The 17,155-nt window shown below is 38.1% G+C and overlaps 1 pseudogene; it reads left to right on the top strand.

Annotated features, from left to right (window-relative positions):
• Window positions 1-8,012: 8,012 nt before the first annotated feature.
• Window positions 8,013-12,219, top strand: LOC104658438 (annotated as a pseudogene).
• The last annotated feature ends 4,936 nt before the right edge of the window (window positions 12,220-17,155 follow it).

A 17,155-nucleotide genomic window follows, 5' to 3' on the forward strand; every position in this document is an offset into this window, starting at 1 on the left:
ACAAAACAATTATCAGTCAAGAACTTTGTATCCAGTGAAGCTAAGCCTCATAAATGAAGGAAAGATAGTCTTTTACAGACAAACGAAGGCTGAGAGAATTCACCACTGCCAAGCCATCACTATAGTATATGCTAAAAGGAATCCTAAACCTTTAAAGAAAACCTCAAAATACACCAAAATAGAACTGTCTTTTTTTTTTTTTTTTTTTTTTTTTTGAGACGGAGTCTCGCTCTGTCTCCTGGGCTGGAGTGCAGTGGCCGGACCTCAGCTCACTGCAAGCTCCGCCTCCCAGGTTTACGCCATTCTCCTGCCACAGCCTCCCAAGTAGCTGGGACTACAGGCGCCCGCCACCTCACCCAGCTAGTTTTTTGTATTTTTTAGTAGAGACGGGGTTTCACCATGTTAGCCAGGATGGTCTCGATCTCCTGACCTCGTGATCCGCCTGTCTCGGCCTCCCAAAGTGCTGGGATTACAGGCTTGAGCCACCGCGCCCGGCCGAACCTTCTTAAATCATAAATCTCACATGGCTTATGAAACAATAACACAATGAAAAAAAAAAAACACAAGGTATTCAGGTAATAACTAGCACAATGAATAGAATAGTACCTCACATTTCAACACTAACATTGAATGTAAACAGCCTGAATGTTCCACTTAAAATATACAGAATGGCAGGACGGATAAGAATTCACCAATCGAGTATCTGCTGTCTTCAAGAGACTCACCCAACATATAAGGACTCACATAAACTTAAGGTAAAGGAGTGGGAAAAGATATTCCATGCAAATGGACACGAAAAGCAAGCAGGATGGCTGAGCACAGTGGTTCATCCTGTAATCATAGCACTTTGGGAGGCTGAGGAGGGCAGATCACCTGAGGTCAGGAGTTCAAGGCCAGCCTGGCCAATATGGTGAAATCCCATCTCTACTAATAATACAAAAATTAGCTGGGTGTGGTGGCATGTGTCTATAATCCCAGCTACTTGGGAGGCTAAGACACGAGAATTGCTTGAACCCTGGAGGCAGAGGTTGCAGTGAACTGAGATCATGCCATTGCACTCTAGCCTGGGTGACAGAGTGAGACTCTGTCTCTAAATAAATAAAAGCAGGAATAACTATCCTTATATGACACAAAACAAACTTTAAAGCAACAACAGTTAAAAAAGACAAAGAGGGACATTATATAATGAAAAAGGACTAGTTCAACAGGAAATTATCACAGTCCTACATATATGTGCACCTAACACTGGAGCTCCCAAATGTATAAAGCAACTACTAGGCCTAAGAAATGAGATAAATGGCAACACAATAATAATAGGGGAATCAATACCCCACTGACAACACTAGACAGGTCATCAAGACAGATAGTCAACAAAGAAACAATAGACTTAAACTATAACCTAGAATAAATTAACTTGAAAGTTATTTATGGAACATTCTACCCAGCAACTGCAGAGTATATATTCTATTCATCAGCACATGGAACATTCTCCAAGATAGACTATATGACAGACAACAAAACAAGTCTCAATAAATTTAAGAAAATCAAAATTATTATATCAAATACTCCCTCAGACCACAGTGAAAGAAAATTGGAAATCAGCTCAAAATGATGCAAATATATGGAAATTAAACAATCTGCTCCTGAATGATTGTGGGGTCAACAGTGAAATCAAGATGGAAATTAAAAAATTATTTGAACTGAGCAATAATAGTGACACAACCTATCAAAACTTCTGGAATACAGCAAAAGCAGTGCTAAGAGGAAAGTCCATAGCATTAAATGCCTACATCAAAAAGTCTGAAAGATCACAAACAGACAATCTAAGGTCACATCTCAAGGAATTAGAGAAACAGGAAAGAATCAAACCCAAATTCAGCAGAAGAAAAGAAATAACAAAAATCAGAGCAGAACTTAATAAAATTGAAACAGCAACAATAGCAAAAAAATAGAAAAGATAAATGAAACAAAAAGTTGTTTCTTTGAAAAGCTAAGCAAAATCGATAGACCATTTAGCAAGATTAATCAAGAAAAGAAGAGAGAAGATCCAAATAAGCTCAATTAGAAATGAAATGGGAGGTTTTACAACCAATTCTACAGAAATACAAAAGAACACTCAAGGCTACTATGAACACCTTTACACATGCAAACTAGAAAACCTAGAGGAGATGGATAAATTCCTGGAAATATACAACTCTCATGGATTAAAACAGGAAGAAACAGAAACCCTGAATAGACCAATAACAAGCAGCGAGATTGAAATGGCAATAAGAAGATTGCAAACAACAACAACGAAAGTCCAGGACCAGCTAGATTCACAGCTGAATTCTATCAGACATTTGAAGAAGAATTTGTACCAATATTCTTGACACTATTCCAAAAGAGAGAGAAAGAGAGAAGCCTCCCTAAATTATTCTGTGAAGCCAGTATCACCCTAATACCAGAACAAGGAAAGGACATAACCAAAAAATAAAACCATAGACCCATATCCCTGCTGAACGTAGATGCAAAAATTCTTAACAAAATACTAACTAACAGAATCCAACAGCATATCAAAAAGATAATCCACTATAATCAAGTGGGTTTCATATCACAGATTCAGGGATGGTTTAACATATGCAAGTCAATACATGTGATGTGCTACCTAAACAGAATTAAAAACACAGTTCACATAATCCTATCAATAGATGCAGAAAAATCATTTGACAAAATCTAGCTTGTCTGTATGATTAAAACGCTCAGCAAAATTGACATCGAAGTGACATATCTTGTGGTCATAAAAGTCATCTAGGACATACCCACCGCCAACATTATGCAGGACAGGAAAAAGTTGAAGGCATTTCCCCTGAGAACTGGAACAAAACAAGGATGCCCACTTTCACCACTTCTATTAAACATAGTACTGAAGTCCTAGCCAGAACGATCAGACAAGAAAAAGAAAACAAGTGCATCCAAATAGGTAAAGAGGAAGTCAAATTGTCACTATTCACTGATGAGATGATCATATACCTGGAAAACACAAAAGATGCATCTCGAAGGCTCCTAGATGTGATAAATAAATTCAATAAACTTTCAGGATACAAAAATCAATGTACACAAATCAGTAGCACTGCCATACACCAACAGTGACCAAGCTGAGAACCAAATTAAGAATGCATCTCATTTTACAATAGCTTCCAAAAAACAAACAAGCAAACAAAAACTTAGAAATATACCTAACCAAGGAGGTCAAGGACCTTTGCAAGGAAAACTACAAAATACTGCTGAAATAAATCACAGAAGATACAAACAAATGAAAGCATATCTCTTGCTCATGGATGGGTAGAATCAATATTGTGAAAATGATTGTACTGCCAAGAGCAATCTACTAATTCGACGCAATTCCCATCAAAATACCACCATCATTCTTCACAGAACTAGAAAAAAAAATCCTAAAATTCACATGGAAACCAAAAAGCCATAGCAAGATTAAGCAAAAAGTACAAACCTGGAGTCATCACATTACCCAACTTCAAACTAGACTATTAATTTAAGGCTATAGTCACTAGTCACCAAAACAGCATGGTACTGGTATAAAAATAGACAAAGAAACTACTGGAACAGAATAGAGAACCCAGAAATGAAGCCAAATGCTGACAGTCAACTGGTCTTCAACAAAGTACACAAAAACATATAGTGAAGAAAGGACACCCTATTCAACAAATGGTGGTGGGATAAATGGCAAGCCACATGTAGAAGAATGAAACTAGATCCTCATCTCTCACCTTATACAAAAATCAACTCAAGATGGATCAAAGACTTAATCTAAGACCTGAAACTATAAAAATTCTAGAAGGTAACATCAGAAAAACCCTTCTAGAAATTGGCTTAGGTAAAGACTTCATGACCAAGAGCCCCAAAGAAAATGCAACAAGAATAAAGATGAGTAGATGAGACTTAACTAAACTAAAAAGCTTCTGCAGAGCAAAAGAAATAATCAGCAGAGTAAACAGACAACCTACAGAGGGGGAGAAAATCTTTGCAAACTATACATCCAACAAAGGACTAATAACCAGAATCTACAAGGAACTCAAACAAACCAGCAAGAAAAAAAACCAAATAAGCTCACCAAAAAGCAGGCAAAGGACATGAATAGCAAATTCTCAAAAGAAGATATACAAATGGCCAACACACATATGAAAAAATGCTCCACATCACTAATGATCAGGGAAATGCAAACCAAAACCACAATGCAATAACACCTTACTCCTGTAAGAATGACCATAATTTAAAAGTCAAAAACCAGTAGATGTTGTTATGGATATGGTGAAAAGAGAACACTATTACACTGCTGGTGAGAATGTAAACTAGTACAACCACTATGGAAAACAGTGTAGAGATTTCTTAAAGAACAAAAAGTTGAACTATCATTTGATCCAGCAATCCCACAACGGAATATCTACCAGAGGACAAGAAATTATTACATGAAAAGGACACTTGCACATGCATGTTTATAGCAGCACAATTCTCAATTGCAAAAATATGGAACCAGCCCAAATGCCCATCAATCAACAAATAGATAAAGAAAATGTATATATATATATATATATATATACACATATATATATGTATATACATATATACATATATATGTATATACATATATATATGTGTATGTATATATATATATATATATATGTATATACATATATATGTGTGTGTATATATATATATATATACACACCATGGAATACTACTCAGCCATAAAAAGGAACAAAATAATAGCATTCACAGGAACCTGGTTAGAGCTGGAGATCATTATTCTAAGTGAAGTAATTCAGGAATGGAAAACCAAACATCATATTTTCTCACTTATAAGTGGGACCTAAACTATGAGGATGCAAAGGCATAAGAATGATACAATGCACTTTGGGGCCTTGAGGGGAAGGTTGGGAAGGGTGTGAAAGATGAAAGACTACACACTGGGTACAGTGTACACTGCTCAGGTGACGGGTGCACCAAAATCTCAGAAATCGCACCTAAAGTACTTATCTAAGTAACAAAACGCCACTTGTTCCCCAAGGACCTACTGAAATTCAAAACATTAAAAATGTAAATAAATAAATAAAAATTCAGTGTGATGAGAAATAAATAAATACATAAATAAATAATTCAATGTCATGAAATCCTAAGACTCAGGAAGTATTCCAGAATAAAGGAGACTAAAGAGAAATGACAACTGAATACAATGCGTGATACTGGATTTTCTTTTTACAAAGGACTTTGTTAAGGCCTTAGAGGAAATCTGAATAAGGCCTATGGATTAGATAAGGATATTGTATCAATGGTAATTTCCTGATTTTGATAATATACTACTTTTATATGAAAGAATTTCTGTGATTTTAGGAAAAAATGACTGAAGTATTTAGGAGTAAACAGGCATCCAATTTACAACTTACCCTTAAAGAATATACATGCACACACAAAACTCCTGTGTTTGCATGTGTGTGTACAGAGAAGAGATAGAGCAAATAAATTGTTAACATTTGGGGAATATGAGTAATGGATATCCGGAAAGTTTTTTGTAGTATTCTTTTATTTTCTTTCTTTTTTCTTTTTTTCTTTGAGGTGGAGTGTCACTCTTGTTGCCCAGGCTGGAGTGCAATGGCACTATCTCTGCTCACCACAACCTCCAGCTCCCGGGTTCAAGTGATTCTCCTGCCTCAGCCTCCTGAGAAGCTGCGATTACAGGCATGTGCCACCATGCCCAGCTAATTTTGTATTTTTTTTTTTTTTTTTTTTTTTTTAGTAAAGTTGGGTTTTCTCCATGTTGGTCAGGCTGGTCTCGAACTCCCGACCTCAGGTGATACACCCACCCTGGCCTCCCAAAGTGCTGGGATTACAGGCGTGAGCCACCATGCCCAACTTTTTTTTTTTTTTTTTTTGAGATGGAGTCTCACTCTGTAGCCCAGGCTGGAGTGCAGTGGTGTATCGGCTCATGGCAACCTCCATCTCCCAGGTTCAAGCAATTCTCCTGCCTCAGCCTCCTGAGTAACTGGGGCTACAGGCACCAGCCACCACAGCTGGCTAATTTTTGTATTTTTAGTAGAGACAGGGTTTCACCATATTGGCCAGGCTGGTCTCGAACTCCTGACCTTGTGATCCACCCACCTCTGCCTCCCAAAGTACTGGGATTACAGGCGTGTGTCACCGCGCCTGGCTCTTTTTTTTTTTTTTTTTTTTTGAGTCAGAGTTTCACTCTTGTTGCCTAGGCTGGAGTGCAATGGCGCCATCTGGGTTCACTGCAACCTCCACCTCCTGTCTTTAAGTGGTTCTCCTGCCTCAGCCTCCCAAGTAGTTGAGATTACAGGCATGCACCACCACACCCTACTGTTTTGTATTTTTAGTAGAGACAGGATTTCACCATGATGGTCAGTCTGTTCTCAAACTCCTGACCTAAGGTGATCTGTACACCTCGGCCTCCCAAAGTTCTGGGATTACAGACATGAGCCACTGCACCAAGCCTGTAGTATTCTTACAAGTTTTCTGTTAGCCTGAAATTATTTCTTTCTTTTTTTTTTTTTTTTTTTTTTTTTTTTTGAGGCGGAGTCTCGCTCTGTCGCCCGGACTGGAGTGCAGTGGCCGGATCTCAGCTCACTGCAAGCTCTGCCTCCTGGGTTTACGCCATTCTCCTGCCTCAGCCTCCCGAGTAGCTGGGACTACAGGCGCCCGCCACCTCGCCCGGCTAGTTTTTTTTTTTTGTATTTTTAGTAGAGACAGGGTTTCACCGTGTTAGCCAGGATGGTCTCGATCTCCTGACCTCGTGATCCGCCTGTCTCGGCCTCCCAAAGTGCTGGGATTACAGGCTTGAGCCACCGCGCCCAGCCCGAAATTATTTCAAAAGTTAAAAATTTTAAAGGTGATTATTAATTTTTTGGCTTGTCCAACCAGATGTTAAGTACTGAAGTGAGGAATATTCTGAGAAGGGTTTCCCACTCTATCCCTGCTCCTCAAGTTCTGGTGCTGGGGCTTTCCATTTCAATACTCACTGCTGGTTTGATGTGTTTGAGGACCCTGGACTTTTTATAAAGTGGGAAGAAGAAACAGCCAATGTGATTCCTCCTGACAAATACACAGGACTTACTTAAATGTAGATGCTGGTCCACAGGCATTGACTGGCTTCTGTGCTTTGATTTGGCTTCCCAGTGGCTTACTGTTGCTGTTCACCAATGTGTTAGTCAATGTGCTTATCTAGAGCACTCCACCTGATGCTCCACCACACACCCAATCATTACGTATATTAAATTAGATCTATTGCCCTGACCACGTCTGAAATCACATTCTATTCCCTACCTCTGCTCTACTCTCAACCTAGGTATCCTCTTCTACTTCCGCATGGGCTTGAACTTCAAGTGGGATTTTTGGTCTCTAATCTTTGTCCAGTTCTATTACATAAAACCTGTGCCCTGCTCTCTCTAATTCATACCTTTACTCTTGATTTTTCAAACACCTATCTGGGGATCAGAGAATGATGGCCTGCAGATAAAATTTTGAGTAATGCCGGCTTTATAGTTGATAATTCAAGCTTTTGTTTTGGATGAATTTTTCTAGGAAAAATTTTAGTGAGAAGACTAGAGAGCCATGAGGATCTCCCAGTATTTAACAGGTAAAATATTCATTTATTAAATTATAGGCATCATATGTATTTTTATATTATAATTGCGATGAAAAATTAGAAACAGAGATACCGTAGTCACTCCTTATCCAAGATCTCCAGTGGATGCCTGAAACCACAAATAGAACCAAATTTTATCTACACTAAGCTTTTACTTATACTTACATTCCTCTGATAAAGTTTAATTTCTAAGTTAGGCACAGTATGAGATTAACAAAAATAACTAATAATAAAATAGAACAATATACTGTAATTAAAGTGGTGAATGTGGTCTCTCTGTCTTTCTCTCTCTCAAAATATCTTAATGTTTTCAGACTATAGATGACCATGGGTAACTGAAACTGTGGAAAGTGAAACCATGGATAAGAGGGTCTACTATAATAACAGTGCCATGTGTAACTTTCAAAGTATGGTACAAAAGCAAACAATATGGACAAGGGTATGGAGCTTATAGTTAAATGGACAGAATGTTAAGCCAGGAGTCAGGATTTGGTACTTCAGTTCTAGTCTCGTCTCAGCCATCCTGGTTACCAAAGATCAGTCAGCCTCTCGGGTTCTCAGATGAAGAGGTCATAAGCAACCTGGCTCCTGAAGTTTCTTCCAGCCATCTCTAAATCTCTATGTCTATCTCTTAAACGTTTATTTAGTGAGACAATTTTTCTTGGTCTTCTTTAGGACATTTGTAGTGCCTTTCAACCTAGAGATTCTATGATTTCATGAATTATTTTCAGGTTAACTGAAAAGTATTTTCACCCTGAGGAAAAGAATTGATCAACATGAACCATAGCAATCAGTTAAACTGACTTAGTGACTTACCCTCATTATTGCAGAGTTCACAGTTGCTGGAAATCTCATTAAATCACAGAAAAGTACACTTATGTTGACATAGTGGTAAAATTAATAGTCATTAATTGGAGGGAAAGAGATAACTTCATTTTTTTCTTATCATAAAAGTAAAAAATTCTCATTGGAAAAGAAATTAGAAATGCAGAATATTATAAAGAAGAAACTAAAGATCACCCACAATTCCATTGCCGGATATAACCTCTCACAACATTATTAAATGTTACTTTTTAAATACTATCCTAAAGCAATAGTTATACTTATATATATTATATATGTTTACAATGGCATTATCCTAATGAAAGATTGAGAACTACTCCATCTACAGAGGACTAATTAAATAAACCATTAGCCATCTATGCAAAGGACTATTACATTGGAAAGTGTGAGGTGTTTGCTTGAGTTAGCAACTGATCACAATCAACTACAGGGCTTAACTTAATTGTGATGTGTCTTGACACTGCACGCTGTGGATTACTAGTACTCCCCTTCTGATCAGCATACATTTAGTGCTTCATTCAAGGCCAAGGACATGACTAAGCCAATCCCAATAGTTCATCACTGTGGTGTATTTTTAGCGAGGGATCACTTTTAGTACTAAGTACAGAATCATTTTGGGTCGAAGTAGGAAAACAAAAATCCCAGTAGGCATTTCAACAGACAAATTTCATTAAAAGGAGCTGATCGAATAGTATTGGCAAATTGAAAAATGAGGACACTGAAGTAACACATAGCTTTGTCGAAGCCGTTTGAACAAAATATCTTGAAAAATGGGAAGAGGATACTAAAACAACACATAGCTTGCAACTGCATGAAGCCCTATCACCTCAACGATGAGAAGCACAAAGAGAAGAGGTTAGAGAAATTAGCACCTGAAACTTGGAGAGGCCCTCCAGAGCTGGGATGATCTCTGAAGAAGGATGGTGATGGTGCCTCGGAGGTCAAAGGAGGAGCCTATGAAGTGGGGACATTAAGATTTCCTATTTTATAAGGTTCTTATGTAGATTAAATGAGATTATGCATGTGAAGCTCTAACTGTAATTATTGGTGGGAAGTAATGTAGGCCAGTAGTTAAGTGCAGAAACCATAAATCAGGCTGCCTGGGTTGAAATCTTATTTCTGAGAAGACCAGCATGTCATAGAAAGTCCCTTTACTTTCTTGTTATCATAGTGACTATAAATAGATTGCGATTCACTAAATCTTACTAGAATAGCAAACTGGACTATTTGTGATTAGATAGATACAAATTCTCAAAACAACTCTGACATGTTAGTAGTATAATTTTTCCCATATCTCAGCTTAGAAAACTGAGGTATAGGTAATTTTCTCAAGGCTACACAGGTCGTAAGTGGTAGAACCTCTATTGAATCAGAATTTTCCATAATATTTATCATCTTATTTCTTAGTTCATTTGTGCTACTATAACAAAATGCCACGGAGTGGGTAATTTATAATGAACATAAATTTATTGGCTCACAGTTCTGGAGGCTGGGAACTCTTAATATCAAGGTGCCAGCAGGTTTGGAAATTCTGATTCCAAGATGGTGCCTTGAATGATGCATGCATCCTCTGGAGGGGAGGAACACTTTGTCCTCACATGGCAGAAGGCAGAACAAAGAGACAAAAGGGGCCCCCAATTTACCCTTTTATAAAGTCATAAATCCCACCCATGAGGGCAGAGTCCTCATGGCCTAATCAACCTCTTAAAGGGGTCACCTCTTAATACTGTTACAATGGAAATTAAATTTCAACATGAGTTTTGGAAGGGACAGACATTCAAACCACAGCACTGTCTAATACATTATATATTTTTTACTTATTTATCTCCCTCTACCTACTGGATTACAAGCTTCATGAGAACAAGTTCTTCATTCATTCCTTCTTTCATTTATTTATTTATTTATTTACTGCTGTATTCCAAGTCCTTTGAACAGAGACTGGCACATAATAGGCATTAAATAAATATTTATTGATTGAATATGAGCCTAGTAGGGACCCAGAGAAAGAACTGTACATATTATCTCACTTTATGATGGCTACAATGTTGAGATAGTAGAGTATGTATTATTTTGTCTCAATTTTATAGAAAAAAAACTTGATATTAACAAAGCAAAATAAATGGTTTAAATCACAGATATAGAAGAGCCCAGACCTCAGGATTACCAGCCCATAGCTCTCTCCCATTATAGAACAGTCTATTCTTAAAATTTGAGATAAAAGTCAAAAGAGACAATCAGAGAAAGTGTGAAAAATAGGTATTAGGCTCATAATAAAATCTTTATGAAGTCAGCACGTCCCCAACCACTGCGGAGAAAGCTGTAGTGGAATAACGAGCTATTTCACTATTACCGTCTTCAGTAGACTGTCAGCATAGTTTTCTCTCTCATCTGAATATTTCTAAGAATGTAGTTTCAACCCTAAGTCAAAATTACTTAGTAAAATTTCTGGGTTTTTTTTGTATCCGGAAATCATTACTAACTTGACTTGAAAACCACACACACACACACACACACAAAGATTAAAAATGGGTCTACTTAAGGTTTCCCAGATAGCAGCTTGATTTATAATCACTAATTAAATATTTAAAGACTTCAAAGCAGCATTTAGAGAAATAAGTGGGTAAATGCAACATGGCCATTTTACTTGAACTTCACAGGGTTTTGTAAATCTCAATTAATTAGTGTTTATAAGCTACCATGAGATCATTGGATAAATAATAGATAATAATAATTAAGTATTATTATTACATGCAATGCATTATTACATTTAAGTGCTCGTGAAAATTGCTAAAATTAAAGAGCGCCGAATGACAAAGCCCATACAAATAAATTAAAGTGTGTATCATTCCTTTAGTCTGAGCCCTGAGAGATGTTTGAAATAGGTTAACTGCCATGAAAAGTTGAAATGTTTTTATGGATGGGGAAACCGAAATACAAAGAAATACAGAGCACACGCTGCTAGAAACAAAGCATGGTTTTCCTTGATCCCAACCTGGCACAAAGATACAGAATCATAATTGAGGCAAGACCCACTTACCAAACAAAACAATAAAGAAACAAGTTGTAAGCTCTAGTTGATAGCAATCAGCATAAATTTGCTTTGCAAAAACTAGCAGGTCTTTGTTCTTAAAATAACTGCTTCGGCTTTGCAGACGCCGCCGCCGGGAGCCCTGTACTATCAGCCGTGGTCTACCCCACCGCGTTCTCCCACATCGCCTTTGACGGTGAGCCCTTGGGCTGCATCGCATTGGAGCTGTTTGCAGACAAGCTTCCAAAGACAGAAGAAAACTTTCATGCTCTGAGCAGTGGAGAGAAAGTATTTGGTTATAAGGGTTCCCGCTTTCACAGAAATGTTCCAGGCTTTATGTGTCAGCGTGGTGACTTCACATGCCAAAATGGCAATGGTGGCAAGTTTATCTACGGGAAGAAATTTGAAGATGAGAAATTCATCCTAAAGCATACAGGTCCTGGCATCTTGTCCATGGCAAATGCTGGACCCAACACAAACGATTCCCAGTTTTTCATCTGCACTACCAACGCCAAGTGGTTGGGATGGCAAACCTGTGGTCTTTGGCAAGGTGAAAGAAGGCATGAATATTGTAGAGGCCATGGAGTGCTTTGGAATGGCAAGACGAGCAAGAAGATCAGCACTGCTGACTATGGACAACTCTAATACGTTTGATTTGTGTTTTATCTTAACCCCCAGACCATTCATTTCGTAGCTCAGGAGAGCACCTTTCCACCCCATTTGCTCACAGTATCCTATCATTTTTGTGCTCTCGCTGCAGTTCCCTTTGAGTTCCATGTTTTACTTGTTCCCTTCCATGCCTAGCTGGATTGCAATGTTAAGTTTATTATTGTGAAGTAAAAACTAAATAAAAATTTAAAAAATAAAATAAAATAACTGCTTCTACTGATCAAGGAGTCAGAGTCACCACGAGTTTTCACCTAAGTTTCCATCTGTGCTGGAAATCAGTGCCAACATCAATAGGTTCAATTACAAGCTACAAGTTTGAAAGATGTTTCAATTTTATAAAATTAAATATAATCTTCTTAATGTAGCTTTAAGTTAGTTTATAGAGTGAATAGGGATGGTATGGCTGCCACACAACTTCCCAGTTCTTCAACTTTCTTATTCAGTAAGTTCTTCTCCCTGTGTCCCTGGGAAAATAGAGAAGCTCCTTTATTTTCAGACGGGTGAAATACCGAGAAGCTGTGAGAGTGTTTTTGCTAGTCATTTGGACAAGTGAGTATAAATGAGCAGGGGTCAGAGTTCTTCCTTGCATAACTATGAAAATCAGTGTGTCGAAAGTTTATAAATAGAGGGGAGGCACTGAGCAACAGGTGAGAGTATTTGTTAGGATCTTTCTGCCAATGCTTTTCCCTTTGGCCTTTTCCAGGAGCATGGCTCTTTTGTATTTGTCACCCAGGACCTTGGTATCTGAGTAAATAGCATGGTTTTAGACAGCAAATAACTCTCTAGCCATAGCAGAATGCAAACATGAGTTGATAAACTTTTTTTTTCTTTCAACTCTGCCACTGTTCGTTTTTCTCCCTTCTGACCTTGAAAACAAAAATTGATCTGACTTCTACAAGAAGAATTTGGTTTAGAGTACCATAAGCTACTAAACAGTAAGATATTTCAGATATATTTTAGAAAGACTGATGACCAAAGGATAAATTAATCAAGATTAGTATAAAATGTCCATGCCTTATTTAAAGTAAAGTTGTATTTGGCCAGGCACGGTGGCTCGCCCCTGTAATCCCAGCACTTTGGGAGGCCAAGGTGGGTGGATCACTTGAGGTCAGGAGCTCGAAAGCAGCCTGGCCAACATGGGGAAACTCTGTCTCTACTAAAAATACAAAAATTAGCCAGGAGTGATGGTGCATGCCTGTAATCCCAGATACTCAGGAGGCTGAGGCAGGAGAATTGTTTGAACCCGGGAGGCAGAGTTTGCAGTGAGCTAAGATCGCAGCATTGCACTCCAGCCTGGGCAACAGAGTGAGACTCCATCTCAAAATAAATAAATTAATTAATTAATAATAATAATAATAAAGTTAAGTTATATTCATGGAAATTTGAAAAGCATTTGAAAGTATTTAAATCAACACATGTACTATTTATTGTCAAACATGAAGTTATAGACATAGTCAAATCTCTATAGACAACATAGGGTCAGTGTACATTTTCCAATAAATTTTGAAAATAGTGTTTATTTGCTTTAAACATCTATGGCATTTTCAATTGTCACATCCCCATTTTCCTTAACACCAAAAATATTGTCCCATCTTCACACTAAAAAGTCACAAGACTATTTTAAGTACTAGGCTATCTTTCTGAAAAGCCTCTAAATTATGTGGTTAAAATGCTTTTATTGCTTACAGAGTAGTTCTAAGTTATGGTCCTTCCCCACTACCCACCCAATCAGACCTCAAGATACATGATACATAAATTTGTTTCCCTAAAACTATATGCTTACATTTTCTCTTGGTTTGTTTATTTAATGAAGTTTTCCGTAAAATCTAACTAATTTTTCTTTAACTCCAGGGATTGCATTTTTTTCAGTCCATTCTAAAACTGGTGTTCTTGTCTGCTATTTTCTTCACAAAACTTCTGTCAATGACTTCTGTTTTTAATTTTAACTTTCTACTAAATTTCTTGAGATGATATCCTGATGCATCTGAAGTTTATTAGGAAGTATAGGAAGAAAAGTTAATGATAAAATTATGCAATAGTGAGTTAAATTTGAATAGCTAAATATTTGCTGATAAAGAGGGTTTGGGGATTCCAGGAGTTGGGGCAGAACTATCCATTGGATTCCTTCTTGTCTCTAGGAGCAGACAATACAAATTAGGTATGTACATGTAGCCTTTTGCCCAGACACTCTTTGACCTCTATTACTGCCTCAGTTCTCTTAGACCAGCTGCCTCTGACAGCAGCCTGCATGAAACCACTTTTAAACAAAAAAGCTTCTTAATTTACTTGATTCTACCCCTGTGTCATTTTAACCAAATTTTCTCTGCCACCTCACTGCAGCATCTCAGAAGAATACTTAGGGGAAAGTTAGATCTATACAGTTTGGTATTTTATTTTCCTAAGTCAGAGTCTCACTATTTTGCCCAGGTTGCTCTTCAACTATTGGGCTCAATTGATCCTCCTGCCTCAACCTCCCAAGTACCTGGAAATATGGGCATGAGCCACTGTGCCAAGTTCGGTAGCAATACTGGTGTTTCTTTCTTGCAGTGCTGTACTATATTTAAAAAAACTTCTTGTTGTTTGTAACCACTTGCAAAATATCCCTGATTTCTTCCCAGGTCATCAAGTGCACCACATTACTATTACTTTGAAATGGTAACTTTGTGGGCCTATCTGCATGCCCCTTCCATAGAGAAGGAAGAATTCATTATTTGATTTTATTTTTATGTTTTTAGATGGAGTCTTGCTCTGTCACCCGGGCTGGAGTGCAGTAGTACAATCTGGGCTCACTGCAGCTTCCTTCTCCTGGGTTCAAGCTTTCCTGCTTCAACCTCCCTAGTAGCTGGGATTACAGGCATGTGCCACCATGCCTGGCTAATTTTTGTATTTTTAGTAGAGACGGGGTTTCACTATGTTGTCTAGGCTGGTATCAAACTCCTGATCTCAGGTGATCCACCCACCTCAGCCTCCCAAAGTGTTGGGATTACAGGCGTGAGCCTCCACACCCAACCAAGAAAGAAGAATTTTTGTAAGTGGTTAATGTGTTCTATCTGAAGATCAGCAAAAGGAATAAACTACATTAGCAGATTTAGTTTAGCTACTTGCTAGCAATGTGAATTTTTGCAAATCAATCTCTCTAAGTCTCTAAAATAGGAAAAGGAACACCCCTCCTAGTGTTTTGAAACACAGTGACGATCTATTGCTGTCAAATTCCCGGCATTCTTTTTCCCTCTAGGAACAGCGCCTTCCTACCTCGTGTAGTTCTGATACAATGGTTAATTCTGAGAGCCCCATCAGTCTCCTGACCACAAGGTTTAGCAAGTGACACAGACCTAGCCAAGCAGAATACTGCAACCCTCTCTTTGTACTATAATTGCTCCCAGATATGGGCACATGACCCACAAAGGGCCAATTGAAGTCTCTTTTTGAGTTTTGCTATATGAACACACAGAATCTCTCCTCTAGGACAGCAAACACTGAGAAATATGTGAAGTCAAAGCCAGGTGGAGAGAAAATCTGACGAGAGAGTTGGGGACAGAGTTCGAGATGCCCCTGAAATTTTAAATTAAGACTTTACCACCGCCCCATCCCCCGAAGGATTCCCTCCCCTTCAATGCTTACACTAGTTCAAGTTGGTTTGTGCCACTTGCAACTTAAAGGGCTCTGAGTAATAGAGTGGGTTAAATGAGACAAAGTATGTGAAGTATAAAGACATGTACAAACATAAGGTGCAACTCTCACTCCCAGGGAATGCCATGCCACACCCCTAAATTTGTTATGAATAAAAATTGGTATCAGAGAAATAGAGTCAGGACTATATGATGTAGAATCACTTGATAAATATGACTGTGGTGTACTAATGACATGACCTCCAATTATGTCCCATACAATCCATAACCAAAATTTAGGGGCCACTTTCCTCCTGAAATATACCCTGAATTTCTCTTTTTTTTTTTTTTTTTTTTTTTGAGATGGCATCTCACCTGTCGCCCAGACTGGAGTACAGTGACGTGACCTCGACTTATTGCAACTTCTCTCTCCTGGGTTCAGGTGATTCTCCTGCCTCAGCCTCTCGAGCAGCCGGGATTACAGGCATGTACCACCACACCTGGCAGTACGTATAAAAATTTAAAAATAATTTTTATATTTTTAGTAGAGATGGGGTTTCACCATGTTGGTCAGGCTGGTCTTGAACTCCTGACCTCAGGTGATCCACCCATCTCAGCCTCCCAAAGTGCTGGGATTACAAGAGTGAGTCACTACTCCCAGCATACCCTGAATTTCTACAGAACAAGATACGTATAAGACAGTATAAACTGAGTTCTTATGAGCCACACTACATGATGAAGTTTCAAAAATTGCCTAAAAGCACAAATCATTTAGATATACTGTCAAAATACCACAGAATTGAACCTATTCTGTTAAATTACATTGTACACGCTTTGTTTATGTCTTCTATGTGAATGTTCAAAGAACAGAGACTGTAGTGATATTTTGTATTTTTGTGTCTTCTGTGACTATGATGATTTCTCCTCTGTCTTATACCTCCCCCCACCTTCAGTACTAAATTGGATTGTTACCTTAAAAGGCAAAAATTAGTGACTATATTTGTCCCTGTTGAAACAGGGAATAAACAAATAGCTGCGGTTAGTGCGTAGGCATTTAAAATGTTCAGAAAGCAGATTGTGGTTTAGATATCTGTCTCAAAAATGGGATTCCTAGGATAGGAGTCCATTTAGAAATTAACACAATGTACAGGTAGAGCAAAGACATCAAGGAGAAGTAAAATCTGGAGGACTAGCTCAATTCCTTTACAAGCACAGTGTTAGACAGTAAAATACGCAATAATGTTAATCTAACTCTGTGACTTGTGGGCAGACAATTTTCTGACACATCAGAAAATAAATAGGGCAAATATGTTTTTAGTCTGTGTGTTTTTCTCTATAGCAAATGGGGAAAAA

This window comes from Rhinopithecus roxellana, chromosome 15 (genome assembly GCF_007565055.1).
Source record: "Rhinopithecus roxellana isolate Shanxi Qingling chromosome 15, ASM756505v1, whole genome shotgun sequence".
In the NCBI taxonomy this organism is placed as follows: Eukaryota; Metazoa; Chordata; class Mammalia; order Primates; family Cercopithecidae; genus Rhinopithecus; species Rhinopithecus roxellana.